The sequence below is a fragment of the Corvus hawaiiensis genome, chromosome Z, assembly GCF_020740725.1.
Source record: "Corvus hawaiiensis isolate bCorHaw1 chromosome Z, bCorHaw1.pri.cur, whole genome shotgun sequence".
Lineage (NCBI taxonomy): Eukaryota > Metazoa > Chordata > Aves > Passeriformes > Corvidae > Corvus > Corvus hawaiiensis.
This window is the reverse complement of record NC_063255.1, coordinates 25,774,772-25,792,674: the sequence shown is the minus strand read 5'-3', so window position 1 is coordinate 25,792,674 and position 17,903 is coordinate 25,774,772. Positions and strand designations below refer to the sequence as shown.

At 38.7% G+C, this 17,903-nt stretch overlaps 1 long non-coding RNA gene across 1 annotated transcript; it reads left to right on the top strand.

The window, feature by feature from the left end:
• The first annotated feature begins 655 nt into the window (after window positions 1-655).
• LOC125320011 lies at window positions 656-12,453 on the top strand. Its single transcript, XR_007200959.1, has 3 exons — window positions 656-838; window positions 3,269-3,413; window positions 9,354-12,453. It is a non-coding gene; the product is annotated as an uncharacterized LOC125320011 (long non-coding RNA).
• Window positions 12,454-17,903: the final 5,450 nt, after the last annotated feature.

The window sequence follows — 17,903 nt, the reverse complement described above, 5'->3', positions numbered from 1 at the left end:
CCAGTTACTTTGGCAATTTATCTCCAAAAAACCCCCCAAAAACTAGGAAGCCAATGGCTAGTTGGTTATACTCTGTAGGAATTCTGCATATTAAGAGGATACTACTTCACTTCTCATCAGTGTTCAGATATAGCCATAGATTCCTGGGAAGATCCTGAGAATGGAGGTGTGAACAAAAGCTTCCACAATTTCAAGGAAGACAACAAAGTGTCTAACTTACTCTCAGCTGATGTCACTGAAATGGCAGTAATAGTAAGACATAACTTATCAGTAAGGAGCAGCTTAAATGAATTTAGGTAATTAAAAATTAAAGAGACTAATTGTGAGAGGTTGGGCAGGTTAAATTTGCAGTGTCAGATATTTGCACAGTTTGAAAGGAGTTTCTCATTCATAATTTTTCTTTAGTCTTCAGAGTTGTATTTAGAAATAAACAAGTGTTATTGTGCAATATTTCCCTGTAACTTCACTAAACTTCACAGTAGGCAAGTAAACTAATTAATGTAATGTGAATTGACATTTATCGTAGATGTGGAGAACACTATTTTATCCTCTTAAAAAGAAAAAGGAAAAAAAAACAGAGGCAGATCTAAGTAAACTGATTAAAGATGTGTCTCACAAAACTGTTTTTCTTTGTTCTGACCCAGGTCTCATAAAGGATTTGCCTTTCTGCCCAGATAAAGCTATTTCCACTCTCTGGTTGTACATGCAAAATTGGATGCAAAAATGCAGCCCAGTAAACATGAATTTTGGCAAGCAGTGTCTCAGGACACCTCTGGCCTTGTCTTGACCTCGGCTGTTTCAGCTTTTTTATCTGAGACAGCAGCTGTGAAGCAGTCAGGTAACTATGAACTCGATTTGGTTTAATTTTTACTTGCTTTATAATGATAACAAGTAGTTCTGTGTGCACTGAACTGTTGGTGCCTGTAGATGAAGACACTGTGTCAGAGAACAGAGTTGGGACCAGAGGGCCCAACCTTGACACATAGATCACAGTTTTAGGGAATGAACCCTGTGCACACTGAGCTTCATTTATAAAAAATTATGTGCTTATCTGGAAGCAAAAAATTGTGACAGCAAAATATAACACACTTTCGGTTAGGTTTATACAAACAGAGAGGTGATTCCATTTCTTCTATAATCTTGTCCTACATTCAGATAGGGAATATGAACCTCTAATATGCATCTCTTGCTTCATTTTGATCCCTTCATAAGGTTTCTACAAAATGTACCCTTTTTTTCTCAAAGAAATGTCATATGTTAGAATGAGGAAATACAAGTTAATATTTCTTGGTTTCTTTACCACTTCTCTCACAAACTAGGCAAAAAATTCATCTATTCAAATACCCCAGCATTTTTAATTGCCCTCTGAAGTATCCCAACTGAACCCTCCACATGAAATTTCCATGCTTTTAGTTCATTGAATGAACACAGTCAAACAGGCAGCCACCAGCAGCTTAAAACCAGATAAAAACAGGGACCCAGACACCTTCCACCAGACCAGGTTGCTTCAAGCTCCATCCAGCCTGGCCTTGAACATTTCCAGGGATGGGGCAGTCACAGCTTCTCCAAGCAGCCTTTGCCAGGGCCTCACAACCCGCACAGCGAAGAGTTTTTTCCTGGTTTCTGATCTAAACCTGCTCCCTCCCAGTTTAAAGTCATTACCTCCATCTCTTCATGAGCTGCAGTTCACACAGTAATATAAAGGACTCTCCTTTATATTTTGTTTGAGTGGGAGGAATGTATTCCAGCAAATAATACATCTGCAAAAGAAATGCAAGCTTTGCTTCAAAAGACATTTACACAAAGAGACGGTGTCATTGCGCTGTTCCTGGAAAACCATAAGCTGTCAGCTCAAGGAAGAATTAAACTCTATTTCTAAGTTTTTGTCTGTGATTTATTTTACTTTTTATTTTTCAGACAGAAGAAGTTGTATGTTTGAACCAAAAATGAGCTTTTAGTTCACCTACCAAACCAGTCATGCATAAATACTTAAAAAAAAAAAATCCATAGGGATTTTATTCTGTCATTCCTTGACAGGGTAACATAATTAGGGTGACCTCATGCCTGTGATTTCCTAGCCAAGTAATGCAGGAAATAATTACAAATAGAAACTCTGAGTCTCCATTTCTTTTCTGGTAATTCCCTAACAGGGAAAAGAAAATACGTTATTTACCAGTACCCCAAGATAAGGGAATGTGGCAGTGTCAAACTGATTTACCTTGCCCAGACAACAGCTTTTCAAAAATACTGCTAATTGCACAAAAATGATTTTTCATTACACAGGCCATAACTCATCATAGTGTCTCTGTCTACAGGTTATCCTGTTTAATTAATCTGCTACACTATATAAATACTGTTTCAATATTCTACATTATATTCTTTTAATGTTCTACATTGTCTCTTGTGGAAGATGTTGAGTCCAGCTTGGTATTTGGGGCAGAATTCACTAACTGGAGTTGTTTAGTCTTGGATAGTGAAGATTTAGAGCTGCACTAGGGCTTTATGGTTGAGGAGAGCTGTCAGAGTGCAGAGAGTTTGCAGGGTGGAAGGTTGGATGTTGCTTCTGCTCAAAATGTTGCGTAAACTGAAATGCTTGCATGAGTTTCCAATTTTCACCTCAAAATACTACTTTGAATATTCCAAATTTAAATAAGTGGCAGTGCCAGAGGTACTGTAGTTTTCCCTAATGGAAACAAGAGCAAAGAGATAGAAGGAGAGGTCCTGGGTCAACCTCCTGAAAGGCCAAAGTCCTAAATACAACTCAGAGTAATGAGGATGCTCAGTGTCTTGGCTTAGGAGTTTTATACCCATTTTAAACATCACCATGTCTAGGATCCAGCTGGACATGGGCTGGTTTTGTTCTTTCCTTAGCTTACTGGAGGGGCTTCCTGAGGGGCTTCCTGAACACATCTACCAGCATGTGGGAAGGGCATTAGTTGTATTTCCATTCACTAAAATATAGAAAGACACAAAACACACAGAAATATGAGAAATGTGATCATTGTCAGCTTCAGCTTCACCACTTTCAAGCAAAACTTCCAAATACAAAAAGGAATAGCGGGTATCACAACAGAGATAAAAAAAAGGTTGTTGTTCCAAATAAAAAAAAAGGACTATTGAAATTTTATTCTATTCATCATATTTAATTTGGTGATGCATTTTATTCACCACATTGTAGGTTTTTTTTATTGACCTGTATATTTTCATTCTATTAACTGGGATATATTGTATTAACCAGCAGCTGATTGCAAATCTTTCTCTGTTGCAGGGTGAGGGTTGCCAGAAGAGCTTTATGCAGCTGAAATTGTTAACCCCTCTCTTCAGCAACTGTGCATAGACGTAAGTCCAGGTGAATACCAAGTACATAGGATATAACTATTCCAGTTTGACAGAACTATGGAACTGAAGATCAGGTAAGAAATCTCTACATACTGCAACATTTGTTTTCCTGATTTGGTATAAAATTTAATAAGCAAAGAAGTTGAAACTGAAAGACAGGCCTTTGCTATCTCTGACCTCTTCATGGTATCATCTATATTTTATTTTGGTCATACAGACCAAAACAACATGAAAAAAAGATGCTGGTAAATTTTTTACTGTGGAAGGAGCAGCACAGCAGCTCTGTGCTTGGAGACTGCTGCCTGAACAACAAAAAAAACTACCAGTAGAAAAAGTCAAATAAACACACCAGTTGAAATAAAGCTGTCTTTAATGGAAGTGAAACAAGCTTCTTTATATAATTCCACACCTTTCAAATTACTCTCATCAAACCCAAAAGCTATGGGGCACAGGTAAATTTTTCTGAACAATTACGAGCTTTGCTTGGAAAAACTCTCTCTTGTAAGAATATATATCAGTCAGCAATGACAAGAAGCACTGGACAGACTCTTGCAAACAAACAAGGGGAGGAATATTCTACAGAGCACAGACCTGATGCTTCTCCTTGCACTACCTTCATGCAGTGTGAAAATTGTTACGTAGGACAACTATTTATGATGGAAATTTAACACCTGTTTCAAGGAATATGTGACCAAATGTTCAACCCCGGAAACAAAACCGTGTTATTTCAATTTTTTTTTTTTTTTTTTTTAGTACTCCTATATTTAAACAGAGAAGCTTTAGTTTTGAAGAAAACAAACACTTCCTATTGAATTTTTGCTGAAAATTTTTCAAAGGGCTTATGCAGAGCTTTAATGGATGGAGGTCTCTGTGACAAAGGTCTCTTTTGTGTTTCTGAAGTAAATAAACACAATCATAGTGCAATAAAATAATTTTCCATTAGTGGAAACAGGCTTATTAACCTCAAGCAGCTTGCATTTAAACTAAAAAATTCTCAATTTTTATAAATTACATTGTACTAGTGTGAGCTTAACAGCTTAAATTAGAGCACCGCTTCTCTTGTTAACAAATGCATTTTAAAGTTCATCTTTGCCAATTCTGAATTGAGACTCAGAAAGATGCTCAGACCCTCTGTCAAAAAGCTACACACATGCTCTTCTGAGGTTCTCAACTGAACTACAAGTGGTTTGTAGTTTGAGGGGCTTCTTTCTTTTATTATTTATGTATATATATTTAACATTTGTGAATCAGCTGTTAGTTCAAAGAATGATATTGCCCAGGAAGTGTAGGAAGCTTGAAAGCATATCATTCTGTGCAGCACTGTTGTACTCATGTTCTCTCCTGGAACATGTTGGGGTTTCTTTGTAGAATAATTATTGGATTTTTTAATAAAATATGTGGGGTTTTTTCCTAGGATTTTTGGCAGAACTCTCTTAAGTTTAATTTTATTTGCACTTTACATGGGATATTTATAGGGATTTACTTGTTCTCTTTTGTTTTTAATTGTTAGGGAACAAAAACCTAACAATGTTATTCCTTTGGAACTTTGTGGTTAACATTCTTAGAAGAAAAACCTTGTTAAACGAGCGTGCAAACGCAGAGAGAGGGAAAAAGATCTTTTACAACTACATGCCAGCAGGACTGCAGAACTGAGTAATTCCTAATTTCCAAATATGATTTTAGCTTCTGTTTTGGCTACGATGACCTCAGGCTCTCTAAGGGGTTTTTTTTGAGGAGCCTGTTCAGCCAGGTGTTACTGTGAAACATAGATTTAGAAGAAACATAAAGATTTTAGTTACAGGCTAGCTGTGTTGAAATTAGTTAGAATAGGAAGGAATTTGGGCCCAGCTAGAGTTAAGAGAGCTGAACCTGAAATGGATTTTAAGATGTTAGTAACTGATTACCAAATAACTGATGATCTGTCATTTGCATGTTTGCTTACCTGTGCTTAGAACAAGGAATAGAAACATTGATAAGTTGGTGTAGGGAAGAAGGACAATTGCCAATTTCCTCCCTTGGTGGGAACCCATCCAAAAGTCACGCGAGAGGAAACTTAAAGGTCACTAAAGTAATTAGGATTGTTAAAACTCAGAAAGGCAAAAAGATCAAAATGAGGAAGATGAGTTGCTTCACCTTTCTTGGGACCACTGACCCAATTCGAGACCACCAACTCAATTCAGAACACACACTATGCATGCTTAATGACATTTAAGTGCATTTCCATGCGAAGCGGAGAATGGGAGGTGTTAACACTATGAATATGCATTTGTATTTTGGATATTCATAATATTTGGAAATAAAAAGCTTTGTGTTTGCTTGGATCGGGGCCCTGCGTCTTAGGGAGCTATCCCACACAGTGCCTGGCACCAAATAAAACATACACTTTCTAACTCTAAACTGTTAGAGAGTTTTTGTCCGTCTCAGTTGGATATCGATATTAGAACGATATTCATATTTTGGTAAATCAACTGTGCCAGGTGTTCTGGAAGATGCAGTGAAGTGAAGGAGACTGAGCAACAAGTTTCCTCTGAAGCACAGGTTTGCCACTCAGCCTCCCAGAGTGTTACACCCTAGCCAAGGGGAAAAAAATAATCCTGTAAAAATTCCAAGTGGAAGACAAGGAGAAAGATAGGAAGCACAGGAAGAAACAGGCCCTCTCAGAGGACCTGTGGAAGTTAACTTTGTGCCCCAGCACTGTTAGAGGACGTTCCCTGTCATTGGTGCAAGCAGCTGGAGACATAAATACTGATTTATTCGGGGGCCACAATCTTGGTAAGCGCAGAGGTGGTTCAATAAAGTGACATGATGGAGTTCCCTCAGAGCAGATGGGATGCCTGAAAGAAGAGGCATTGTTCTGATTTGGTATCAAAATATTAGGTGAGATTATAATTGTATCATTACCTTCCTCCCTTCCCATGAATGATTGGTATTGGTGAGGAGCTACTTTCCAGTGCTACAATAGAAGGTAATTAGCAATTCAATATCTTTTCCAGACTGAAGAGAAGGACCAGTGGATGAGTTATGGAGTAATAACTTGGGAAGGAATATTGGTTTGGATGGTAACATGAATTTATCAAGGGAGAGGGATGAAAATAGAACCATTAAGGAGGGTCTGGGAAGCCAGACAGAGAAGAATTATTAATTTACATAAACCAATAATTTTGAATACAAATGCAGGCATTGTGTATTTATTTCTATATTCGGCACTCTGATGTGAGGCCCCACACTGCGCTTGCAGGAGTCATTCCACCATGCAGGACAGAGAAGGGGATTGAGCTAAGGAGCCGGGATCTGATTAATCTGGGGAGGAATCTCCACATGGTAACATGAGCTCATTAGAAATGGAAAGAGACAACTTTGGGGCACAGTATCATCGTGGACAGAAGCAGCTTTATAGTGATGGGCTTAATGCTCAACAGGGAAAACAAGGAGATGCAACTGGTCCTAATGAGGGCTTTAGAATAGAATTGAGAGTTTCTCTGTGATAAAAATAAACCATCACCATCAGGTCAGCAGGCCCAGCAGCAGCAGGAATTAGTCTGCACACACAGACATGGGAGAAAGCATCCCTGGGCAGCAGGAGGCCAGCAAATAGGAACAAACTTCAGGCTTCCCTCAGCTACCAAGGAAAACAGATGCATTGTTAGTGAGCAGAAATTGCCTCATTAAATGGCAAAGAATGCCAGCATCATCAGCAAAGAAAGCTCATGGAGTTAAAAGCAGAACTAAGAGCAAATGTAGACAGCCAGGGCTGCTGTCCACCATGGTACAGCTCTTCAGCACAGAGTGCAGGTGTGAATATATAAATATACATTATCTTTGGGGTGTCTATATGCATAGTATATATATATCTGCATATAAATGTGTGCACCTGATGCCGTGGGTAACTTTGGTTCATGCTGTTTCTCCCCTGAGGGGAGCTGAGAGATGGGTGCTTGTAAGCAGAGCTGGTTTCATGGCACCCTATGGTGGCTGTGGAACAGTGCAGGCCCCAGGCTGCACAGAATTAGCTTTACACCAGAAAATAACAAACCTGAGATGGAGGTCTTGAAATCCTCATGATGCATGAAAGTTGGCTGAAGTGTCTTTCTTATTAAAATGTGTTCTGGTTTGGCCAAATTTAGAAATGCATCCTCTGAGAGAAGGCACAACCACCCCTCACCCACCTGGTTCGGGAAAAATAAGTTTTCCTCGAAGGAAAGTGAAGGAGATAAAACTATTTATTTAACAAACACATGGAAAAGGAAAATAATGCTAAATTATAAAACCTTTCACTGTGGAGGAAAAACCTGGGAAAGTGTCAGAGTCCTCCCTTTGGTCTTCTCAGAGCTGGGGCTTGGGCCAGGGCCAGGCCCTCTGTGCCCAGTGGAAAGTCCTCCCGATGTGTTCTGATGTTAAAGCAATCAAGCAGTCCAGTAGAAAAGGGAGAAAATCCGAAATTCCAGGGAAGGAAAAATTCAACTCTCAGTCTCTCTCCGGAGAAAAGGAACTGAACAACTGGCCAAAAGCTGACTGGGAAGCAGCAATCCGGGTGCCTCCTCACTCCCCCGCCACAGCTGGGAAAAAAATGCTATCTCTGTGTGACCTTGAACAAGCTGCAAACTGCTTTGAAAAAGTTTTGCTCAGTTTTTTTCCTTCTCTCAGGCTCAGTTTAAAGGCATAGAAAGGCACAAGAATTAATTTCTAGGCATAGGGCAGCAATATGGGATACGCATCATAAAGTCACCCCAAGACAAAATGGAACTCAAGTTTCCTTGATCTGTGCTTAATATCTGTTGATAACTTTGGAAACACCCATATCTGCCAGATTCTAATCTAATGGTCTAACCATAATTCAGTAGTAACAATATTATTCACACTCAAGCACTGCCCAAAATGGAAGCCTTAATCTCTAACCACATTTCCAAATTATCCTGTTTCATTCATTTTTCACAGGGAAATCTACCACTGAAAAGTTGAAATGTCATCCTTATCAGGTGTGATGACTTTTGCAAAGCTCTTTCAAAGACATTGACATGTCTTCCTTCTCTGATCCACCAGCCTCATGCATTCAGATCCATCTGAGCAGGTTAAAAACGCAGAGGGTAGCCTTCAGTAACATGACTTTTGGCTTTTGTTTGTGTCATAGTTTAAGTAACTCTATCAATGTGTCGCAAAAGGTCTCTAAAGGAAACATAAAACGTACTCAGATTTCTCAGAATATTGGTTGGTCTGTTGTTTGCAAAATAAATCCCTTTATTTGGTGTAAAGGTAAACAGTGGCTGGCATTTACTGCCATCATCAATTACTTTGCACATGATACCTGCAGAAAAGAATGAGTTTTGCAGAAAGTGAGGAAGATGAAGGGCTTCCCTCAAGGACATGTCTGCCACACCAATGCTTTCCAGAAACAGATTGGTACTGCAGATGTATTTCATGGTTTTGGGGATTTTTTTGGAGGGGGGAAGGAGGATGGGGTGGAAATATTCCATTATATGACTGTTGTATAATTTCAGTAGCTCAAAACAGAGATTGATTCTAAGAAAAATCATGCAAATGTTTCTGAAACTGGCAGGAAAGAGGAGAAAACACAAAAGATTTCTGTTCTGAGTTAAATCAAGGGCCTGGTGAGACCCATCTGCAGTTTCCACTCCCCAAAAGTGAGAGCCTAAGACGGAAGATACCAGAGCAAGGCAAGCTAAGGAAACATGCAACATGCAATGATCTTCTCCCTCCCAGGCTCCAGTGAACTCACTGAGCCTGCAGAGAAGTCACTGTAGGTAACAACAGTCAGTGGATTTTCCTCCTACATATCTGGCTGAAGAAAATTGCATTCACAACTAGTGACACAAGATATTTCATAGGTTAATCATAAAATGTTGAAGAAGCACTTTGGGAAGTGTTTTCCATCTGCCACCTCTTCAAATCCTTTTTTTGAGGAGCAGGGAACAACAAATCTCTGCTCATTCTGTGCCATTGAGGGCTGTAGAGAACCTTGCTGCATTCTTTTCTTTACTCTGTCCTTTCTTTTCCAGGCTGCAGCAGTGACAGTCAGACAGTGAGGACTTCAAGTACATTTGACAGCTGTTGCATTTCCGCAGGATTTACAAATCAGCTTTCTGCATTCAACACCTTGAGTAGTGGGTGTGTTTAGACTGCAGAAGGCTGTTCTGCAGCATCACCTTCTTTCCAATTTCTACTAAGAAAGCCCTAAAAAAATACAACAACAACAACAACCAGTTTAGAAGGTGATGTTTGCATTTGCTGGTTAATAAAAAGACCCTCCAAACTACACTGAAACTCTGTTAGGCATTACAAATTTCAGCTCTTTTAGCTGTCTTCCCCTTTACCCTTACTGTGATCTGAATCTGCAGTGTGTAATGTAATAGCAAATTGGCAAAAACAAATTAAAAAATAACAACCAACTGAGCAAATACCCAACTTTACCCTCACTAGTCCCTGCCCAAGGAGTTTATTTTCAATCTACATGATAACAGAAAGAAGCCCCTGCAGATGGAAGCAGCAAAGAGGTGCAAAGACAGCTTGATTGTGTGTTTTTAAGCTGATAACAAACCTGTAACACTGTAAATGTGGGATTTTCAGGATTTCAGACGTCTACGAAGACAAATGTGTTTTATTTTATTGTAAAATGTCCAAAAAGTACAAAAAATGCCCTCAGTGACACCGTCAGTTGAGCCAGGAAGGAGAATCTCCTCAAGCTGTTACTTTGCTCAGTTCTCACAGTCCCAGATGCCCATGGTTGGCTGCGATAAACCCTGGCACAGGCACGATCTCCCACTGTGGCTGCCCATGGAATTATTTGGATATTGTTCCAGACCTTCTGATGAATCTTTTCTCCTTGAGAGTATCTCAAACACGTGGTCAGGTGATTATGTACTTCTCTTATCATTCTCAGCTCTGACATACAAACCTCTTCTCAAATCTAAGATAACAGCTGGTACGTATTAATCACTGATATAAGTAAACCAGGAAGCATTAGCTGGCACAGGAATTAGTCACAGATGCAGGGAGATAACACAAGACCACAGTAATCCCTGATATTTGTACTCTGTCTGGTACAAAACTAAGTACCATGAGTATAGGGATCATACACTCTTGTGCTAAAGTTAAAAGAATTTTCCAACATGTTTCCCCCACTGCTGCATAGATTTCTTCTTAAAGAAATATAACTTGTTCAGTGACAAATTCAAGAGTCCCACTTGGAGACCACCTGAGGCCGTGTTCAGGCACTTAATTGTGAATGGCTGGGAGCTGGTCCACTCTCTCCATCCATCCACTCTCTGGCCCTTGTGGATGGCTGCCAGGACCATCCCGGGAATGGACGCTGCAAGTGGTCTGAGAGTGCACATGGTATCTGCTAAGGCACAGTCAGAACTGAAGGATCATCTTCAATTTCACACTGGTATCTTCAGTACCATCCCTTTTGGCACGGCTCATAGAACTGATGTTGTACTTTATAAGGTTTTCCTTGTTAAAAGAGAATTTGAGAAAGTGGCTGCGAAACGCTCACAGAAAATCATTATTAATCCACCCTTTTTTTGTATGATAACAAATGAAACTGCATCTGGGAAGACAATCTGCAGTGGCTAGAGATAAATACCCATCCAGCCCTTGAGTGAAATAAACCTCTGCCGTTGTCACTAGTTCTGAAATGCAGTTAAGGACACCTCAACCTCCATTGGTGTCCATATATAAAAGTACATGCACACGCAGGCACAACTCCCCTTTCCTTTCTGGGTCCTCCCTAGGTTATGTATTAAACAAATTAAGGAGACAAACAAAGGAAGTCTATAACACAAATAACTATTCCAATACAAATATTTGCAAGGTGTCTTTTTAAGGTAATATATTCCAGGATATTTTATGCAAAATTTGGTTTCAATTGTATAAATAGCTTCTCAATTTGCATTGAAACAGCTTTCTACTTGTAGAATACAGAGGAGAATTTAGCACATACTGTCGTATTAAACAAGATCTCAACTGAAGGAAATAGTGATGCTCAGCAAAATATTTCTCTTGATCAGATAAACTGGTGTTCAGAATACACCCCTACTGAAGAGGCATTACTGTGTCATTGATATTGCTGCACTAAAGTAATGAAAAGCAAATCTCATGTGCTTGATTAAATCAACCCTTTCATAGGGAACAATTCAATGAAGTGCAGACAGAACAACAAAACAGAGAACAGAACCAAAGTAGATATGTTTGAAGTGCCAATGAAAATGCAAATTGAATGAAGAGATAATCAAAACATCAAAAAAGCTGAGATTTTTCATTAAAATATCCCCATAATACAATAATATAATATTTTTTTTTCAGTCCTGGACTTGAATAACAACAACAGCATCTGTCCTGGCATAGTTTTTAATGAGATAAAATACTTGGAATTATGAATAGTCAAGAGGCCCTTTGTAATTGTACTCGCATTTCTGCTCTATTAATGCAGGATTTCTCCAGCAAGAGGCCCCTTACAAAGTCTAGTCTTGATAGAGATTTCTGTTCTTTTTTTTTATGTATATGTACTGGCAAATGCTCAATTCTGTTCTGCAAAGGCACTCTCTAAACATGGTATCGTGGATGCACTACCTACTCTGTTTTCATCACCATGTTCCAAAAAGAAGGTATTTTAGTTTGACTTAAAATGAAAACAAAAATTAAGAGGATTTCTAAAAATAAATAAATAAATGAATGAATAAATAATACCAGGGAGAGAATCATGAGGTGGCCACGCATTAACAGCTGGCTTCACACTTTCTTCATCTGTCCTGTAAGTTTTAAATGTGGAAAACACTTTTGTAAACTACACATATTATGCAGATTCTGAGTGAAATATGCTCTGATTTTACACAGACCTGTGTACCACCACTAACATGATTTTTCTTCCCAAAATGCTGAATTTTGTGAGAAATAGAAACTAAGAATTGTGTGTAAGTTAAACCAATTTGACATTATATTATACTTGTGAAAGTGCTTTTTTTGTCTTTATTAACTAATAAGATGTGGTCAGAGACAGTCTGTTGTTTATAAAATTCAAAATTATCTGACTGGAGACTTTTTATATAGGCCAATTGTATGTAGGCAGGAATTAAATCTGTACTTGCCACAGTCACTGTATTTAATCAATGCTTTGGTTTTGAAAATATTTGTAGCATTGTGTAAGTGAAAGAATAAATAATTTGATAATGATTTAATAATATTAATACTTCTCATTATTTTCAGGTTTTGGAGGACATAGTGTATTCCAAAGTTTTAAATTTTGCATTTCTCTTTTTTCCTAATATTGGAATTTCTGATGAACTTAATTTTAATTTTAAAGTTTTTTTAAATTTTTTATATTAAGTACACTGTTCTTTGTAGTAGCTGATTTTAACTGTGAAGTTATTCAGCAATTTCTGTGCAGGATTTTTATATCCTGTGTTCTAAATGGTCTCAAAGTTTTTTAATGAGACATTTAACTTATTTTAAAAAGAAGTTGGAAGAGAAAAGAATCTTTTCAGGTATATGTAGGCAGAGAAAACAAAGAATGAGGAGTGGATGAGGAGACATCCAGTGAAACATAAAAGTGGGAAAACCAACACTAAAAGAAGGGGAAGGATGAGGGGAGACAGATCAGACACTGAAAGAGAAAGAGATCATTACTGTAATGTACCATGTGAATGTTGAAAGCATAGAAGTAAAGAAATTTCAGTGTTTGTGTTTGGTTTACATGAATAATTTTTTTCCCTCAGCATTATCCATGCAGAAACCTACACTAATACCATGGTAGATGTGACAGCGGCAAATAAACACACCGGGTTCTCCTGGTGGGCTTTTATTTATGCTTGTGTGTTTTTTTGCCTCTTTACACAACTGAAAATATCTTCGGGGTTTTCTAAATGCTCACTGTTTGTTCATTCGTAGCGAGAGAGTTTAGGTTTATGAGAGTTGTATTGCTCTGCCTGGTGATATAAAACACAGAGAAGAAATGGAGAGTAGCTGAATATGAGCTGAGTGGGCCCTGTGTAATGGAAATTGCACTTAGTGAGGAAAAATTCTCTGCCATTTGCTGGGTAAGGCAGTTGCGAAGACAGGAAAAGTTGTTACTGTGGTTCACTGGAGAAGTTATGACGGCACGAATTTGAAAAACTGCAGGGATTTATTCTGTTCACACTGGATTGAATTTATCATCATACAGTTAAGTCAACAGGGTACAATATGGCTGAATTTGATCAAATAGTTTCTCTTGTTGTTAATTTGCTAAATTGGGCTTTGGGTTAATCTCTATTATGTCCTGTTTCATGGATGCTCCCTAGTAAATCTAAAATATCCATCCATAGCAGTATTTCCAGGGGTCAGATTAATAAATGCCTTTTTTCTCCTCTTTCATTCAATCATTAGTTTTCATCGCAGCAAGGCCTGCTATGGACTGCAGAAACTTCGTTCCCCGATTTTGCAGAGCTACAGCCAATTTTGGTACAGTTGTAACTCAAACCAAGGAACCCTTGGTCTTATGTCTCACTTTCTGCAATGGTGGGTAATTTAAACTCTTCCGGCAAACTCTATGTAGTGCTGCACAGTCAAGTTTTCACCTTACCCTGCAGATCATTTTTGCTCCCATTGCTTCATATCACAGATTCTGAGCTGCACTACGGATTTGTGCCTTCACCTCACAGCCAGCAGTGCCTGCCCATCCTGGGCTTTGGGATGTTCTTTCATCCTGCTTCCTTTCATCCCTTCCATCTCTAAATCACAGATAACAACACTGCCATGAGCTGTTGCCAGGCAAGGAGCAATTAAAAATCAGTGTTGAGAGATTGCTAGTATTATATTCCATTTCAAATTCATCCCTCATACGGAGAATCAGTATTTACCATGGTGAGGATGAGGCAGATGTGATAGACTGACGATGATCAGACACTGACAAACAAATTCCTACCCTGCTGGGCCAACTGCACGCTCAGACGAGGTCTCCATGGTTGTTTTAGCTCTGATTATTGCCAGATGGATCACTTTTGCTTTTGCCTTCCTTCAGCAGTTAATATATTTTGTGTACCTTCAGTATCATGGTCACTTGCCATCAGTCAGAGCAGTAGCACACACCAGAAATCAGCCAGCTGTGTCCCTCTGGACAGGATTTTGTTATTATTGCAGTGACTGACAGTGCTTACGGCAAAATCCCTACAAACAATGCAAACTAAAAGTAGTAGAAAATCTACCCCCTTTCAAAAACCAGAAATATTTCTAAAAAGTGTGTAGGGGGTGATGTCTGCCATTTATTTAGGGAAACATATGAGATCAGCTGGATTGTTTTTAGTGAGCCCACATAGTTAAAACAGCAAAGCTAGTAAAGCATTAAGTGTTTGGGGTTGTTTTTTTCACTTCCTTGCGAAGCAATGAAGAATTGTCTGAGTCTTACACATGAATTTAGAAATTAATTTCAGATTTATATTAAAATATGAAGAATTTATTTGAAAGTGCTTTTTTTTTGCAATGCATTTTTACTTAAAAAATGCTGGTAAATTTATGTTGGTGAAATTTTTTTAAGTGCACATATAAGCTGTTGCTGAAATAGCAAACTACAGACTTGTGAGAAGGAATTTTGCAAAAGTCATAATACTTTTATGTCTTTAGGTCTGGGAGTGAAGTTGTAAATCACTGCTATTGAGTGCTGTATATGGCAATAACTGTGGTTTATTTAGGTTCTGATTTTGTCTTTGAACATCCCTGTCTGATTCATAATGCAAGCTAAATTATGCGACCTTAACAGCAGTACAAATTCTTTCTGTATGCACATGTAGGTTATTCTAGAAACATGATAATGAGGCAAAACATTCAATTTATGTGAGTTTGTGAAGTACCTGTTGAACACAAGGATTCCTCATTGTGCAGAGTCCTGTCCCACAGCAAGGGATGGTGGAAACATCAAGCCAGTCACACCTTTCACCGAGATTCAGAACTGAGAACGTTTTATCTACCCACAGTCTCCCCATCAGTACCGGCAGCCTGTTATTGGCCTGGCCTCAGACCCAAGTGTGTGAATTTCTGTATTTGAGCTTGGGGAGAGGTGCTACTTTACTTACAGGAAATTTCACCAGGTGTGATTTATTTTCCTTCTTTCCTTCCAAATCTGGAAAATGAAAGGACTGATTTATTTCTTTACAGTAAAGATAGGAACCCCTCACATCTTGCAGCACTCGTTTCACACCCAAAATTGAAACGCGATATGGACATGTGTCAGAAATTTGTTTTTGCAGACCCTGGATTTGCAGTGTGCATAGCTCTGGGCTACTGCAGTGAATGAAGCAAATAACTATTTTAATTTCACATCTGGAAAATAGTATTTCAGTGACTTTACAGCCCATTTCACAGCCAAATGCCTTTTGTTCAACAATTGTGTATCTTTTTTTAGAGGCAAAACTTTATGATGAATTATGATTAGCTATGCCCCTCTATCTATTTATTTAATATCACCTAGAGCTATATTCCGGAACCACTCATCTGTAAAATATGTTCCTACCATAAAGGGAACAGAAGTGGAAAGTGAAACCATGCCTCAAAATTTTTGAGTGTCATTAAAAGTCTGTTCATAGTATGAACTTAGATACTTAGATGTCATCACAGTAAGAGGTGAAAGGTTTGGGGAAAAAAAACAACCAACCAAGCAAAGACAACAGTGCAACCCAAACCAAGGGTTTAAAAATAAAAATGCTTCATATATAATCCATTAATCTGCTTTGTGACCAGGCAATTGGGGTCTTGGCAAGCAGTTATTTTGACTTTTGGAGGCTAACTGTAAGTGTATTTTTAATAATATTAATACAAAATCAGGAACATCAGAACAGATTCCTAATATTACAGTATTTCTGAGTGTACACAGTAACATGTAATTTTAAAAGTTAATCTATATGGTTCATACACATTCTCAAAGGCATATCTGATTTTTGTGATATCACATTGTCCAGTCAAGGGCAGTAGGACCAACTTTAGGAACCCAAGAGCTTGGATACAGACTCATTCAGGGTCTTCAGCCAAGACGGAATGAATGTGATTTCATGGAAATCGCAAGCTGTTGCATTTTTCTCAGTTATTGCACTCAGTGGCATTTATTTCAATAGGGCACTGTGCTCAGAAAAGGGTGTACTCCTGACTGCAAGGCTTTTTCTCAAAACCACCTGGGTTTCGTTCACCCTGCAATACGTGATGAGAGAAACACAAGAGAGACAACAGTACAATTTTGCACCAGCAAACCACGGGATTTATGACCAGAATGCTGCCTGCTCCCTTCAAACCAAGGCATCAATGTGCAGTTGCCATTGTTCTCATCACATTTGACACTGTGGAGAGGTTTTCATCAGGGAATAACAAAAGGGTATGTTCAGAGTCCTGTGACTCTCTCAGAATGGATGCACAGATGCACAGATTTAAGCACAGCCATGCCCTTAGGTCTGCCCTCATTTCCATTTAATATCAGTGGAGCAACACTTCATTTACAGAGAGAAGTGAGAAACACCTTTCAGATGTAGTAAATAAATCCTTGGCACCATTGCCTTCAAAAAGAAATATTTTCTTTATTTTTTTTTAAACTGAACCCCTACCATCTGTTCTGCTCTCTAATTGCAAGTGCACAATGAAAATAATTCAGAAATGTGTCAAAAAAAGTGAGATTAGAAATTATTTAGATCTCTGCTTGTGTATCTTCTGGTCTTAATTCTGCTAAGGAAACATCTGCTTTATTTTCCTCTGCTATTTCAGGCAGTTGGAGAAATTGGTCCATTGTCAGAATGAAATCTCTGCCATGGCTTAAAGAAGCCCAGAGTGCATCAAAGAACTCTGTTTCACTCTATTTCACTCACTGGCACCTTTCATGAACATTTAAATGCATTGAGTATATTCTGTGGATTTTTCTATTATGTGTGCAGTTCTGATTTTATTTTTAGGATTGGTTCTTTTTTGGGGAGTGACAGGTGCCTTCAGGACCATTCTCATTGTTATGAAAGTGCTCAAGGTTGTATTTCTGGCAGAAAAAAAAATGCATAGAATTCCAGTCACAGAGACTTCAATTTTTTTTTTTTTCATTAATTCCTACCTTCCTTCTTGAGCACACAGCTCTGGGATAGAGCCCTTCAGTTCTCAGGGCTTCAGCTCTGTCTCAGGAGGTGATCCCTTTCCCAGGGATCCAAGACTATCTCTGTCAATGAGCATTTTGGCATTTTTAGGGCTGCAGAGGGGGTTGCCTAGTTGTTTGTTTTTCTCTAAAACCTCCAAGTGTTCTGAGCAGATGTGAGCTCCTTGCAGAATATGAATCTAAGCATTATTGAGAAAGTGGTCAGGACCAACCAGATCAGGAAAACCGAAAACCCCCCAGGCACACACACTTTTCTTTCTACACTTAATTTTAGGTAGCCCTAAGAGAATTGATATTTCTTTCACTTGAAAGCCTGCAAACCTCAAGGTGTGTTCTTGTCCATATACTCCAAACTGTGGAGAGCTGTAAAAGTGTGACTCATTAAATCCGAGCACTGAGGTGTGGAGAGCTGCCCTTCACTGCACTTCAGAGGAACAGTGAGGGTGGAAGGAGAGGAACC